The sequence below is a fragment of the Lagopus leucura genome, unplaced genomic scaffold (assembly GCF_019238085.1).
Source record: "Lagopus leucura isolate 7727_CA_CO unplaced genomic scaffold, USGS_WTPT01 Super-Scaffold_100002, whole genome shotgun sequence".
Lineage (NCBI taxonomy): Eukaryota > Metazoa > Chordata > Aves > Galliformes > Phasianidae > Lagopus > Lagopus leucura.
In genome coordinates this window covers 53,601,870-53,615,003 of record NW_024962263.1, presented here as the reverse complement: position 1 = coordinate 53,615,003, position 13,134 = coordinate 53,601,870, and the positions used below count along the sequence as shown (strand labels likewise).

Genomic DNA, 13,134 nt, shown 5'->3' with positions numbered 1-13,134 from the left:
ATGTAGTCCCACACCATGGCAGCTACTCACCCACTTAATGCTCTTTTACCTCACCAATTATAAAATTATTGGATATCATCAAATGACTTTCCAGTACCCAAGATTGTGGCTTTGATGACTTCTGTGCCTGACTCACGATTGGTTAAGAAAGTTATTTATGAGCATGTTTCTATCTGGTGGGGTTTTATTTTTTTTTTATTTTTTTTATTTTTTTTTTTTTTGTGTGTGTGTGTGTGTATGTGTGTGTGTGGCTTTGTTTTGTTTCTTTGATGGGGATTTGCAGGGTTACAGAGACTGAAGATCTTAACTCTTGTGAATAACTCTTGTGAAATAGGGCAGTTACCAGTCATGTTGTTGGAGTACTCCTCCTTCCATTGCACTTTGCCAATCTACAATAACAAACTGCTTTATCTTTAGCCAAACTACAAGACATGTAGTCAACAAATACAAATTCAGTTACCTGTGGTATATATCTAGGTAGATAGTAGATAGATCTTTCTCTGAACTCACAGTAATTGTTTAGTGCTTGATGGAGTGTTTTCTCTGGCCTCTCTTTCTTGGTCACCTCAGATAGGCCAACAAGCATTTAAGAAGGAGGGGGGGCATGGCTAAGGGACAGAAGGGCTGATGGATTTGGGTACTGTCCTTCCTTGCACAAGCTCCTGGTGCTGTTTAGGGTGGCATTACATGCCCAAATGTAGCAATGAAGTCCTGGAGGGGTATTAAGATCATTGAAAGTGCTGCCAAAATCCGAACAACTTGTGTAATGATCTAATAATTAAAGGCACTTGTCCAAGAGGCAGGAGGAGAAGAAACGAAACCCTCCTCAACCCCAGGGGATTTGAACATGGGAAGATGAAGGAAGCTGCATCTTTCCTGGAGTTTCTCCTAGCTACTGAGTTCAGGATGAGGCTGGGTGAGGCCTGTCACTCCCTTGCCTTCTATTGCATGGGGATCACTGCTTGGTAAGTAGTGATGCTTTCAGGAGACAGAAGAGAGGATGAAAACAGCAGCACACTGTCTCCTGTTCCCTGTGAGCCATTTCAGGTGCTGGAGGAGTTCTGGGTTTCTGCACTCCTCATTCTGTATTCCTTGTGGCTGAAATGCTTCAAGAGCCATGAGAACCGCAGTCCAGAAATCTCCCCCTTTCCAAGGGAGCATCCTTACTACCTGGCAGCAGGGTCTGTGCCCTCCACAGGGCTGAGGAATATGGGCCTGCTCCGTGGGCAGCTTTTTGGGAGGCCTTCCTTCCAAACATCACTCAGGGCCCAGACCTGGGTATCCAGAGCACCCTGCTCTGCTGCTCTTGGGGTGAAGTGCCTGTGGGCTGTCTGGTGGCTTCCTTGGTGTCCCTGCTGTGACACCACTGGTAAAGTTGTCCACATCCCATAGAGATCTCTCAAATCTTCTACAGCAACCAGAAGTGGCTTAGGAACTGCTCACGCCACTCCTGTGCTCGAACATAGAGCTCCTTTGATGATATTATTGACTGTATTGTAGAATAGTTAGAGGAGGAAAGGCTCTTTGGAGATCATCAGGCCAATTCTTTGTCAAAACAAGGCCAGCTTTGGTCTTGTTCAGTAATGATGTTGAAAGATGGCGTCTTTTGCTGATCCATCATTGTAAGAGAGTTTTTAAAGAAGACTCTAGAGCCATGGTAAAATGACCACAGTGTACTTTATTTAATGATTTTGGTACCTTGTGTTGCAATAAAATAAAAAAAATCTACAAAATCCAAATATATAAAATTTTCAAGTTTTCCTTTTTAAGTTTTACAAGAAAAATCAAGTTGTAACCAAGGAAATTTGTTAGTATGAAGCACTACTTTCAACTTCATTTCATCACAAATTGCAACTTACTTAACAGACCAAAAGAACTATGGTACTGCAGTACATCAAATACTTCACACACTGTGTTCTTTACTATAGCACATGTAACCTCTGCCAGGGAGACAGCAGTCTCTAGCCGATAAAGACACTCTTCACAATCTGAATTCTAAAGGAATGTTTGTATACATGGAATTGGAATATATATATTTACAGGAAGATTCTTTTTTAGTAACTATTTTGATTCTTCATTTCAAATAAAATACCAAATACATTTTTACAATGTTTACAAGTCAAAGCACAAGTTCTGCAATGATTATCATTCACCTCAAGTCACTGTGCTTGTACTGGGGGATATCTACACTGCTCCATAAACACAAATGTGATCTTCTGTAACTTTATTTCTGCAACGGTGACAAAGGAGTATAAGCACAGTAACAGTTATTTTAGCACAATCAGTGTATAATGCAACAGTTTGCAACAGAGAACTGAGAAACTATTGGTCCATTCTGTTCAATTTGCTGTATTTCTGCCAACTGTTACGTTTGTTGTCACATAAATTGTGTACAAGAGAAGAGTTAAATAACACAACTTGAATAGGAAAGAGCACACATTTTTAAGGCAAATTAACAAGCAGCTTATGGTGTTTTTTGTCAAACTATACCCCAACAGAACCTAAAAATAAAATGTGTGTTCTACAGCTGTCAATAATTAGGTTTTCTTGTTCTCCTCTATAAATTGATCAACATGGCTTTAAACCTGGTTATTCAAAATGGAAAGAACTCCTCCCCCCAATCCCCAAATATAGAAAGTGCATGACTTTTTATGCGCCAAAACAAAACAAAAGGCAGCTGAGGTAGTTAGATGTAAAATGTATTTACGAAAAATAACTGAAAAACTAAATCCAAGACATTACACAGTAAAAAACCACCCATTTGGAATTGATTCTATATCATGCAATAACTTAACGCTAAGCAGGAGACTCCGTGATTCCTGAACAAAAGAAGAAAGTGATTTTAGTAATAATAACAAAGGAATGAACACAGAATACACTATTGGAATTTGAATTTCAAGTATTTGAATCCATCTGCATGTGCACTTTTTTTTTTTTAACAGGCTTTTTGTAGCATTAGGAAGTAACTTACTCTTCATCAGGCGTTGAGAACTGGTCTAACTCTGGTACTGTAGCTCCTGAAAGGCAGAAATACATCACAACGGCCTGAAGACGCACCACTGCCTGTTCATGCCACCTCAGCTTGAGTGGACATCTGTGCACCCGTCCTCTGCTGAGGCCACCTGAGAAGTCACAGGCCCATGGGTTCCATGCCTGTGTCTCATGGGGACCTGATGTGCTGGGGGCATGCCTGGGGTGTTCTCATGTCTGGATCTTTGCACCACAGAGCCCCTATCTCTTCTTGGACCTCGCAGCACAGAGCCCTATCTCCTGGACCTCCCCTTCCTCAACCAGCGCTGCTGCAGATCAGGCAACATGGCAGCCTTTCCTCATTTGGCAAGAGGGACTGTGTCCCATGCCTACAGACAGGAGACTCCCCAATGGAGCTTTGGCCTCAATCTGCTCAGGATAAAGAAGGGTTTGGGCCTGGAGTTCTGGCCTTAGCACAGGGGCAGGCCCGGCATTCCCCCTGCATCCTGCCTGGAATCCCTACCTAAATGCAAAATCTGTGCGTGCAAGCACAAGAAGAGACTTCAGGGTCTGGAAAGGAGTTTTATGAATAAGAGTACTTCTAGAAGATGGCAAAGTTGGAGGTATGTTCCTCTCCTTGGTAGTGACCACCTAATTCATCCTTTTACTGAATGTGTGTTGTGCTGGCTGTTCTGCACCCTGCTGTCAGACCTCACTGCTGATTCCTGCAACATCACTGGTACATGAGTTCTGCACTTGGCACCTAACTCTAAAAAGTCACACTAGAGACCATTGCAAACCTATTGATTCTTTTTTAATTTTTTTTTTTTAATTTTTTTTTTTGTTTATTTATTTTTTTGTGATTAGGCAGTGAAAACACAAGGTTTGTACTTCTGAAATGTGTGCATATGGTTCACACATAACTTAGGAGAAAAGAACAATTATATGAGGGCCTTCTTTAATATTTGCGATCCGTTAAACAAAGAAATGCTGAAACATTTTTAATTTTTGCTTACTGTTATACTCCTCAGCTTCCCATATTATGATTACGATTTTCAAATTGATGTGTCATTTTGCCCAGCTTCAGTTGTGGCAGGCCAAAATGAGGAATCACTGATGCTGAACCTACAAACTACAGTGGCAGAGCAGAGCTGCTGCTAATTGTCAGTAACCCGTGCACAACCTACACATCAAGGCCTGCAATTTTTTTCTGCTTTTACTACAGAACTAAGTGGAAAACTTGAACACTGAGGTGCAGGATTTCTTGAGGCAATGTGATACTGCAGCGTTCCCCAAAATGTTTGTCAGTTTCCTGTTCTTTTTTTTTTAATTATTATTTTATTTTTTTAGGCGATGGGGAGATGGGAAGGAGTGGAATTGTAAGAATCTCAGTTTCTCAAAGAAGCCAAGGCTTTATGACTTGTATGTAATGTATGAAAAAAAAGAAAAAGAAAAAGAAAAAAAAAAAAAGATTTTCTTTTTTTATAAGGGAGAGAAATATATTTCAGTTCTTTATAAAACCCAAAGATGCTAAAAGGCACACCTCTGAAACAGCTGTGAAAATGTTTTATTTCCTGCAAAACAGCAGCAAAGGCAATCCTTTGTTTTTTCCTCTGCATACCGATTTGCAAAGGACAGAAAGCTGCAGACGGCATCTTTTAGGACTGCATTGCAGCAGCTAATAAACTTGTTTCCATTCTTGGCACCAACCTCTAAGGGCTGGGAATCCAGCTTGATGGTTCAGTGCTTTGGCACTGTGGGTGTCTAACATCACTGCTTCCTAAATTTTATTTGCTGCCTTTCCTTTCCAAAGAACAGGGTACAAACACCAGCCCCATGTCCCAGCACTCAGCATCTGCCCCACGAAGAAGCAGCCCTTGTCCCCATCACCCATTCAGCTGTGCCTGTAGAGAAACTGGAATAAATGGATCTACCTTTCTCTTTGTTACCCTAGCCTGTTGTCTCTGAGGTTCCTGCATCCCTGATCTGTGCCCTAGCACTGAAGACTGTGATGAGGTTGGCCAAGATCCAAACCCTAGATCCTTCTTGAATGGTTTAAGCAGTGAAATAGTGACAAGCAAGGGCTGGAGCAGCAGGCTGATGGGGACACAAGGAGACTCTTGCTGAGCTTATGTGAAAATTTCACCTCCTCAAATTGCCATTTTTTTCCCTTGCTGCCCCAAAGCCCAATGACTTAGAATTTATATAAATATATGCATTCTTCTTGAAGTTGAAATGTGTAGCTTAAAGGATTTCTTTTTTCATGGAAAATATTAAAATATTATTAATATCTCAGTTAGTTTTCTGAACATTTAAACAGATATTTAAATTTATTCTGGAACCCAGGAAGCTGTCTTTGACTCATTCAGTGACTCACAGAAATGGAAGACCTAGAAATGCTTTATATTATTTGCAGAGGACTATTTTTTCCATACAAAGACTGATGTTCCTTCCCCAAAGATTTTCCTTTGCCTAATCAGTATTGGATGCACAAGGACTGGCAGTTCACTGATAGTAAAGTTCAAGTGTGCTGTAAAATAGTGACTAAATAGATTCCATAAAAATAAATTTCATCTGGAGAGGCATTGTGAAATTTAATAGCAAAATGACACTTGCTTACTCTCAGGGCTTACTGGACTCCAGTAAAGTCAAAATAAAGTCATCCATTGCTATGGAGGTCCTTCAGGCAAGCCCTTTAAGATTATAAGCTGCCTATAGTTAAGGCAAATCCCAGTACAATAATTGCTCCTTTTCAGAGTGCTGGTGTAAGTATTACTTGTCAGTGTGTTCACCAGGCAAAATTTCTCAATCAGTCCTTTGACAGTGTCTTTTATTCTTTGTAGACCACGCAAGAAGGTTTTGCAAGCACAGTAAGTCTGAATCTTTTAGGATCATCGGTCTCACATGAAATTGCTTCAGAAAGCTCACCAGTTTTACTAATGGTCTAGAAATACTTGTGCACACATTTTCCCCAAACAATCAAATTTGTCAGTCAACCTGAAAAAAGAAACTTCGAGCTGTGCATCGTAAGAGATGAAAGGTAGAAGCATGCACAAATTACCTAGCCTTATTTGAGTGTACATTTTGCTGTAATGACTGGAGAATATGTTCATTTTAATTACTACTGGGTTTATTATTAATAGTTTTTGTAGGAATCCATTTGGAAGGGCTGTTCCAATGCGAATTAACTGGCACGCATGAGAACAGTGTACAACGAGGAAGAACAACAAAAGTTTGGATTTGTGTGTGTGGCTTTTTGCTTTGTTGAATTTTTTTTTTAATAAATAAAGACTGCGGAGCGGAGAACTGAACAAAGTTTTAAAGCCCAGCTGTACCCTGCAAAATTACTGTCAAATCAGCATGATAAGGAACTGTGTTTATTGCATCTCAGTAGGTTCTGCGTCCAGTGCTTGCAGTGAGAAGATAATCCTGTTTGCTAATGCCCTGGATCAAGTCCAGAAGTCACACTGGGTTTGACATGGACCTGCAACATGACAAATAATGAATGTTAAGTCAGCATTTGTGTAAAGATGCAGGTAAGTGAGCGTGGGAACAAGAGCAGAGCCAGCTTGCACTGGTGAGACAGCCTTATACATGGAAGGGCACTTGAAATAAAATGCAGTGATGCTCACTTGCTAGAATAACACAAAGAATAGACAGCAAAATATCTGTCCCATTGTGTAGAACAAATTATGCAGAAGAGAGTTTCTGCCTTTGAGAATAAATGGTAACTGAGTTAAAGGAACTGCAGTTCATTTGAAGAATTGAACTTGCGAGAGGATTTGCCTGCTGATCCAGAGGGTTCCAGGTAAGTGGCTCTTCTGCCAGCATCTCTAAAACAAAGGAAATGTGGATGCCCCATCCCTGGAGATGTCCAAGACCAGGTTGCATGGGGCCCTGGGCAGCGTGAGCTGTTGGGTGGCAGCCCTGCCCATGCCATACACGGAGGTTGGGACGATCTTTAAGATCCCTTCCAACCCAAGCTATTCTGTGAATCTATGATTCTATGATACTTCAGGTTATTATGGGCATGGGTATCTTCTCTCAGCAGTGGGGATTGCATTGACACTCTTCAGCACAGGAAGGAAATGGAAGCAAGGAAAAAAAATCATAACAATGTCTAATACATCCTGCAAACTTGTTTGAGTGAACATTTGAAGAAAACACAACTGTTACGATGTGCTACACTTACAGATCATGCATGAAGGTTATGGACACCTCCACAGTGATTTCCTCTGCAAGCCAGGGTGCTACTGTTCTCACTTATAAAGAAGCAAAAATTGACAACTTATAGTGTGGTTAAAAGTCCTTCAGCAGTGATGTGCACGAGAAGCTGAGTGATGAATACCTGAGCATGAAGAAATACCATGAGGGCTCATCTGCTCCATGTATTCACAGCTGTTCTCTAATTGTAATAAGACTTTTCCCACATCATCTACTATCTCTGTCTTTATTTTCACCTGGTTTACCAGTGATCATCTCCCTGCCCCATGTACATGCTCATGATGTGTAGATGAGCAAGATGATGTCAGAACTACCTGCACTAAGGAAATGTGAACTTATGAATCCACTATTTGCTTATTCTCACATGTACTGCATGAGAAACCAAGTGAAAAAGTGCACAAAGCACTTGAATGACACCGAGCCTCTCCTATTCCATATAAAGAAACGCCCACTTTATGAGTCTAATTTAAGTGATATGTTTTTGTGCAAGCCATCTGACATTTATCCTCTGTAAAGAAAAATATGCATTAAAAAGCCATTTTTTTTCCTACACACCACTACGAAGATCTACAATTCCTAGATTTAACAATCATTGACACAACAGCCATAGCAAATCCTTGCCTCATGTGCTCTAGTTTGAGACGCCTCTGTATATTATTGCCAGTAAACAATTGCCAATAGCAGTGCTAATATCTATGAAGTGGCTTACAGTGTCTCCCTCTGTGTTCCAGTGAGCTCGTAACAGATCTAGAATGTTCTCAGCTAACATCTTCAGTTGCAAAGAGAGTAACTGCAACACAAATACTGTATTGGCATTAAGGTTGTGCAAGTGTTGATTTTTTTTCCTGATAAGACTGCTCCTCCCCTTATTCACTGAAACAACCGGGGCAGATTTCCACAGTGTTTCACAAACCCTTTTGATCCTGCCCAGAGGAATCCTTTACTTCCTAGTTTTCAAGAGTTTTTGATCTCTGGCCTCCCTGCTGAGGGTACCAGTGGGTTCACTTCCATAATAAAAGATACACACTGATCAGTTGTTGACTCATGGACATGTACACCCTGGGCAAACATTCCATTTTTTTCCCTTCTGCTTCACATCAAAGAAGCTAAAATCTACCTGTAAGCTAAAAGCAATAAAGGAATATAGTTTTTCCACTCATTCATCCGGCTTCTAGTGTTGCTAAATGTGTTTATGTGTTTTGGGACACAGGTGTTTCTCCAGGAGAATGCTCTACAACCAGCATGGCCATCTCAGAAATGAAACTGGGTTGACTCTGTGGTTGGTGAGGAATCGGGTGATCAGAAGGACACTGGCAGCACCTAAAGCTTCTTCAGCTCAGCAACCCCCCCACTCCCCAAACACAACCTCTGGCTCTGCCAAACAAATCCAGTGGATGAATGACTCAAAAGACAAATGATGAGGGTTTAGTTGGGATGAATTTACTAATGTTGCATTTCTTGTGAATGTCCCTGTGCAGTGCAGGCACCACACTGCATGCAGCTGGCAGTGCTTTTCTTCCCCCTCTCACTGATTAATGTTCGCTCGCAGGAGCCTGATTACTGTATTACAAGTTGCAAATTTGCAAGATTAAAAATGCCTGTTGAATTAATTAGCTGCAAATCAACCTGAGCAAATCTTGACAAGCTCCAGGTTGTTCCAGTGGAATAAAGAAAGAAGGAATCAATAGCAGCCACAGATACACGACTGTGTGCTGGCACACAACATATAGCAGCACTTTCCCTTTCTGCTGATAACAGAAGATTTGTTGTCCATACAGTGGTGCAAGAACTTAACCCTGTCTGAACTGACATGCCATCTCCTGGAGCATCCCACTTTTCCTTCCCCAAGAGTGAGAGCCGATGCCTGCAGTGCTCACTCTGGGACACACCACTGCATGGGCTCCTGTGTCCCAAAACAGGGATGTGGAATGACACTGGGAAGGGCTGGGGGCCACTTTTGAGCCTGTCTAAGTCCATGGTGGTTAGTTCTAATCTGTCTTATAAAGCAGATCCTGTGGGAAAGTTATGACATTTCCCAAATGCAGAGCTGAATGCTGTATGACGGCTGGGTCAGGAGCTCTGACTTACACCTGAACATCAGCACAGCCAAGGCTTTCATGAAGGTTATTGAACTGTTCTTGTTTTTAGCCAGGGGTTTACAGAACTGGGACTTTGCAGATTTTTAAAGCTTAAGAAGAAGTGTACTACACAAATGAAAACAAAAGCTTTCAGTTAACCGGCTCGTAATCTTTTCCTCAGCTTTACAAAATTTAAAATTAGCTCGTATCAAGCATTGACTAAGAAACAATCTGGGATACACAGATAATAAAGCAGAATGCATACTCAGAAAAGCAATAGTAATTAGAATTTCAGAAATAGCTCCTGTATATTCACGGTACTTTTAAATTGGCAGAGGTAGTTTCATCTACAGATACATGCATTTGAAATTTATCATCAGGACATAATCCATGTATTATCAAAACCTTATTTCTGACAGCATGTTTCAGACAACTGCACATGTGCTGGCCAACAAGCATTTCTTTTGTGCTTTTCAGTCAAATGTCAAGTAAACCAGTCGCAGTATTAGAGGTTATTTCCAATATAAGCTACTGACACTAATAACACTCATTCAGTGAAACAAATACAGCCAACACTAAATGAGACAAAGGGCAAACTAATCACTTTCCTGTCTGCCTATATGATTTTTTTCCTCAACTAACCATGATTAATTAAATGTAGCACTAAATATTTTTCCTCCACAACTTTCCATTAAGTTACTGACACAATGCATCTCAAAGCTGTCTCCAATAATGACTAGAGTGTGTTTTTCAATAATGTGGTTTTTCTTTTGCAGTTATCACTTGATTACTCTTAACGATGATGACATTCCTGATGCTTTTCTTTAGTTATAGCATTTAAATGAACTATAAGATTAAATCCTAATAGAATCTCAGGACTAAGCGTATACACAAGGAGTGCACTGTGGGCTCACAAAGCTGTGGCTGAGGCTGTGTGGCACAGCTCTGATGCACCTGAGCTCGCTGACTGAGCTCTCACAGCAAACCAAGAGGATGTGGCCAGGGTAGCACACTGCACTAACAGACCAGGCTGAAGGCAGTGTGCAGAGATTCAGGCTTGTCACAGTGCTAAACATGTTCATACAGCTTTTGGTCTGGTTTGTTTTGTATCTGCCCCAGATTTTTACTGTAGACATTACTCTGGTTGGACACGTGCAATAGCGCTGGATATGTGTGGCAACCTTAGAGTCCTCCTCACTAAGGGGACGCAGTGAATCAAAAATATGTCTACACTGCACAGCATAACCTTGTAGTCTTTCACAACGAGGGACAAAAACCTCAGAACAAGAGAGAGCAAGCATGCCCTCCTCTTCAGTAGTGTGCAGCCCTATAGCCTTCCCCTGAGAGGTAGTAGATATGATATGGGGATATGGATCACTGTTAGCTGAAGAGAGAACTGAGCCTGGCTCTCCCTGCAGTCTCTGCTTACCAGAAGTCTCATGCAGAAGAATCAGTCATGGGTATTTCTGTGCAAAGCTCTGTTTGATAGCACCCAGAGGACCCTGCCCTTCAGGTAGGATTCACAGAGGAATACCAGCTTGGGGGGATCTTGGCAGGCGTAGACAGGAGTTGCACTGCTATGCACTATGAAGACTGAGGTGCTCCTGACCAAGGCCAGAAACAAAAGGCCTGAACCTTTCACATAAAAAATATGCAGGAGTTCCCGGCTTGTGCAGCTTGGAAGATCACAACATTAGCCTGAGGTCCTCGGTTACCTCGTTGACCCCTCCATGTACTCCATGTGGTTCTACTCTGGGCGGACTCTTTGGCACCTAGGATGAGCAGGGATTGGTGCACCATATGCAGCCCCTGCCCCAGTGGGTTTGTGGCACACAACTCTGATTGCATCTTGCCTTGGCTACCTCTGCAAAGGCTCTTCTGGATGTTCAACAAGCAGCTTCTCTACAGTTGGGAAATTGCTTAGGGGTGAACAGTATGTGGCCTTGCCTATGCAAGTACTGATTCCACTTGTAGAAAAGCTGCTGGCATGTCTAGGGCTACAGCATTCATAGAAGTAAGATCTAGAAGCAACTGCTTCTAAAGATACATGAAATATGAGAGTGCAATCCACAGACAGAGAAAATGTTTATATCCATAGCAGTCATATCTATGTTTCTATGAATGTAGCTTCTTGTTACACTGGAAAATCCATTCAATTTCTAAGTTTCTCCCAGCTATTCCTGAAAATGAGAGTTTTGAGTTGGCTTTAAAGTGTTTTGTTGCTTTTTTTTTAACAGTGCTTTGCATGTAGAGTTTTAGATTTGATCTTAATATTAGTTGGCCACCTCACAATTAATTGGAAATGTCTATCAATTCATACTGCATATAGCTCTGCTGTAATCATATGCAAGCTTCTCTCTTCCATGTCTAACTCATGCAAATCGCCCCCTAAATGTGCTGAAGAGGCCTTTTTCCCTGCATCTGGCTTATCGGCCCTTTCTGCTCCAGGATTCAGAGTAGGGACGTGGCTTACTAATGAGCATATATGATTCTCTGCATAAGAATTAGATGCAAAGTGTTCAGAACAGAATGTAAGTGCTGGAGCCAAGCTGTTTAAGAAAGGTTCCTTTTAGTGAAGGTACTGGTCAGCATTTGGCTTGTATAGGGATCACTGGAAACAAGTGGGGTTTTTATAGACATTTTTCTAAGTATTCTTAAGATGATCACAAAATAGCAGCTCAGTCAAAATGGATATATTAGTCAATGTTTTAACTAAGGAAGAAAGAAATGATTTGATTCACGCAGTGTAGCACTAAGCTCAGAGTATGTGAAATTATTCACTCAAGGGTTTTGTGAAGAAATTCTACCAAACACCTGCAGTGAGGTCACTGTGCTAAAGCAACCTTTCAAACAATCTCAGTGGACTGCTCACATGCTGAAAGAGCTCTGAAAGTGATCCGTGAACCAGTGACACATTTCTCTAACCTGGTGCAAGCAGGGCTTTATTAGGTCATCTCCATCTTTCCTGTAATGAAATCATCTACTCATATCAGATGTGAGAAGTCTTCTTGGATGCAGATCACTCGGTAATCTGCAGCCAAGTGAAAAGAAAGGAGAAATGTGTTTCAAAAAATCATGAGCAGTGAATTGCAGTAATCTACTACTTTTTTTTTTTTTTTTTTAATTCACAGATTTAAACTATCTGTAATTATTTTGCACTTCATCTGTTTTATCAGAATGAAGAGGAATGAATTCAATGCTGTAATGAAAAGACCTAGGACTTTTCTCTAGAAACAGTCAAGGGAGGGCTTCACAGCGTAATATCCCTGCCATATAAATGGCTGTGTGCCACTACTCCATTTGGCTTTCTGTTGAGAGCATGGGCTTCAGGAGAGCCAGCCTAATTGCTACAATTAGCAAAATTAAATGGCTTATTGTTTATTTAGACAATTCTTCCCACATTCAGCATTGTTATGCTGCAGAACTAGTAATTAGTGTTGAGCTTGTAAATCTGGGGACACGTGTTGTGATTATTTTCTCTACGCACCCTCGTATGAACTCAACCTAAAAAAAGCCTTTTCAGCTGGATGCACAAATGTGATTCACTCCACTTCCCACCACGCACAGGAGCAAGAGAGGCAGCAATAGGACCCCAGTACTCCGCTGAGGGCTTTTCCTTGGCATTATGCAGGCAGTGCAGGAGGTGCAGAGCAAACCGCAGCATCTCAGCTGCTCTGGGCTGTGTGATGTTATGGGCTGAACAGAGAAAGGACGGTGGCTTTGGGAGCTGGATCACTGGCAGAGTTAACTAAAACTGAGAACGGTGCCATTTTTAAGGCTTTTATGGAATTGGATGTTCAATTCAGAAATAATTCTAATTGCTGGATGAAGGGTTATACAACAGGCTAGCTGTGAATACTTG

The 13,134-nt window shown here is 41.4% G+C and overlaps 1 long non-coding RNA gene across 1 annotated transcript; it reads left to right on the top strand.

The window, feature by feature from the left end:
- The first annotated feature begins 1,775 nt into the window (after window positions 1-1,775).
- LOC122178734 lies at window positions 1,776-7,744 on the top strand. Its single transcript, XR_006178449.1, has 2 exons — window positions 1,776-3,593; window positions 6,365-7,744. It is a non-coding gene; the product is annotated as an uncharacterized LOC122178734 (long non-coding RNA).
- Window positions 7,745-13,134: the final 5,390 nt, after the last annotated feature.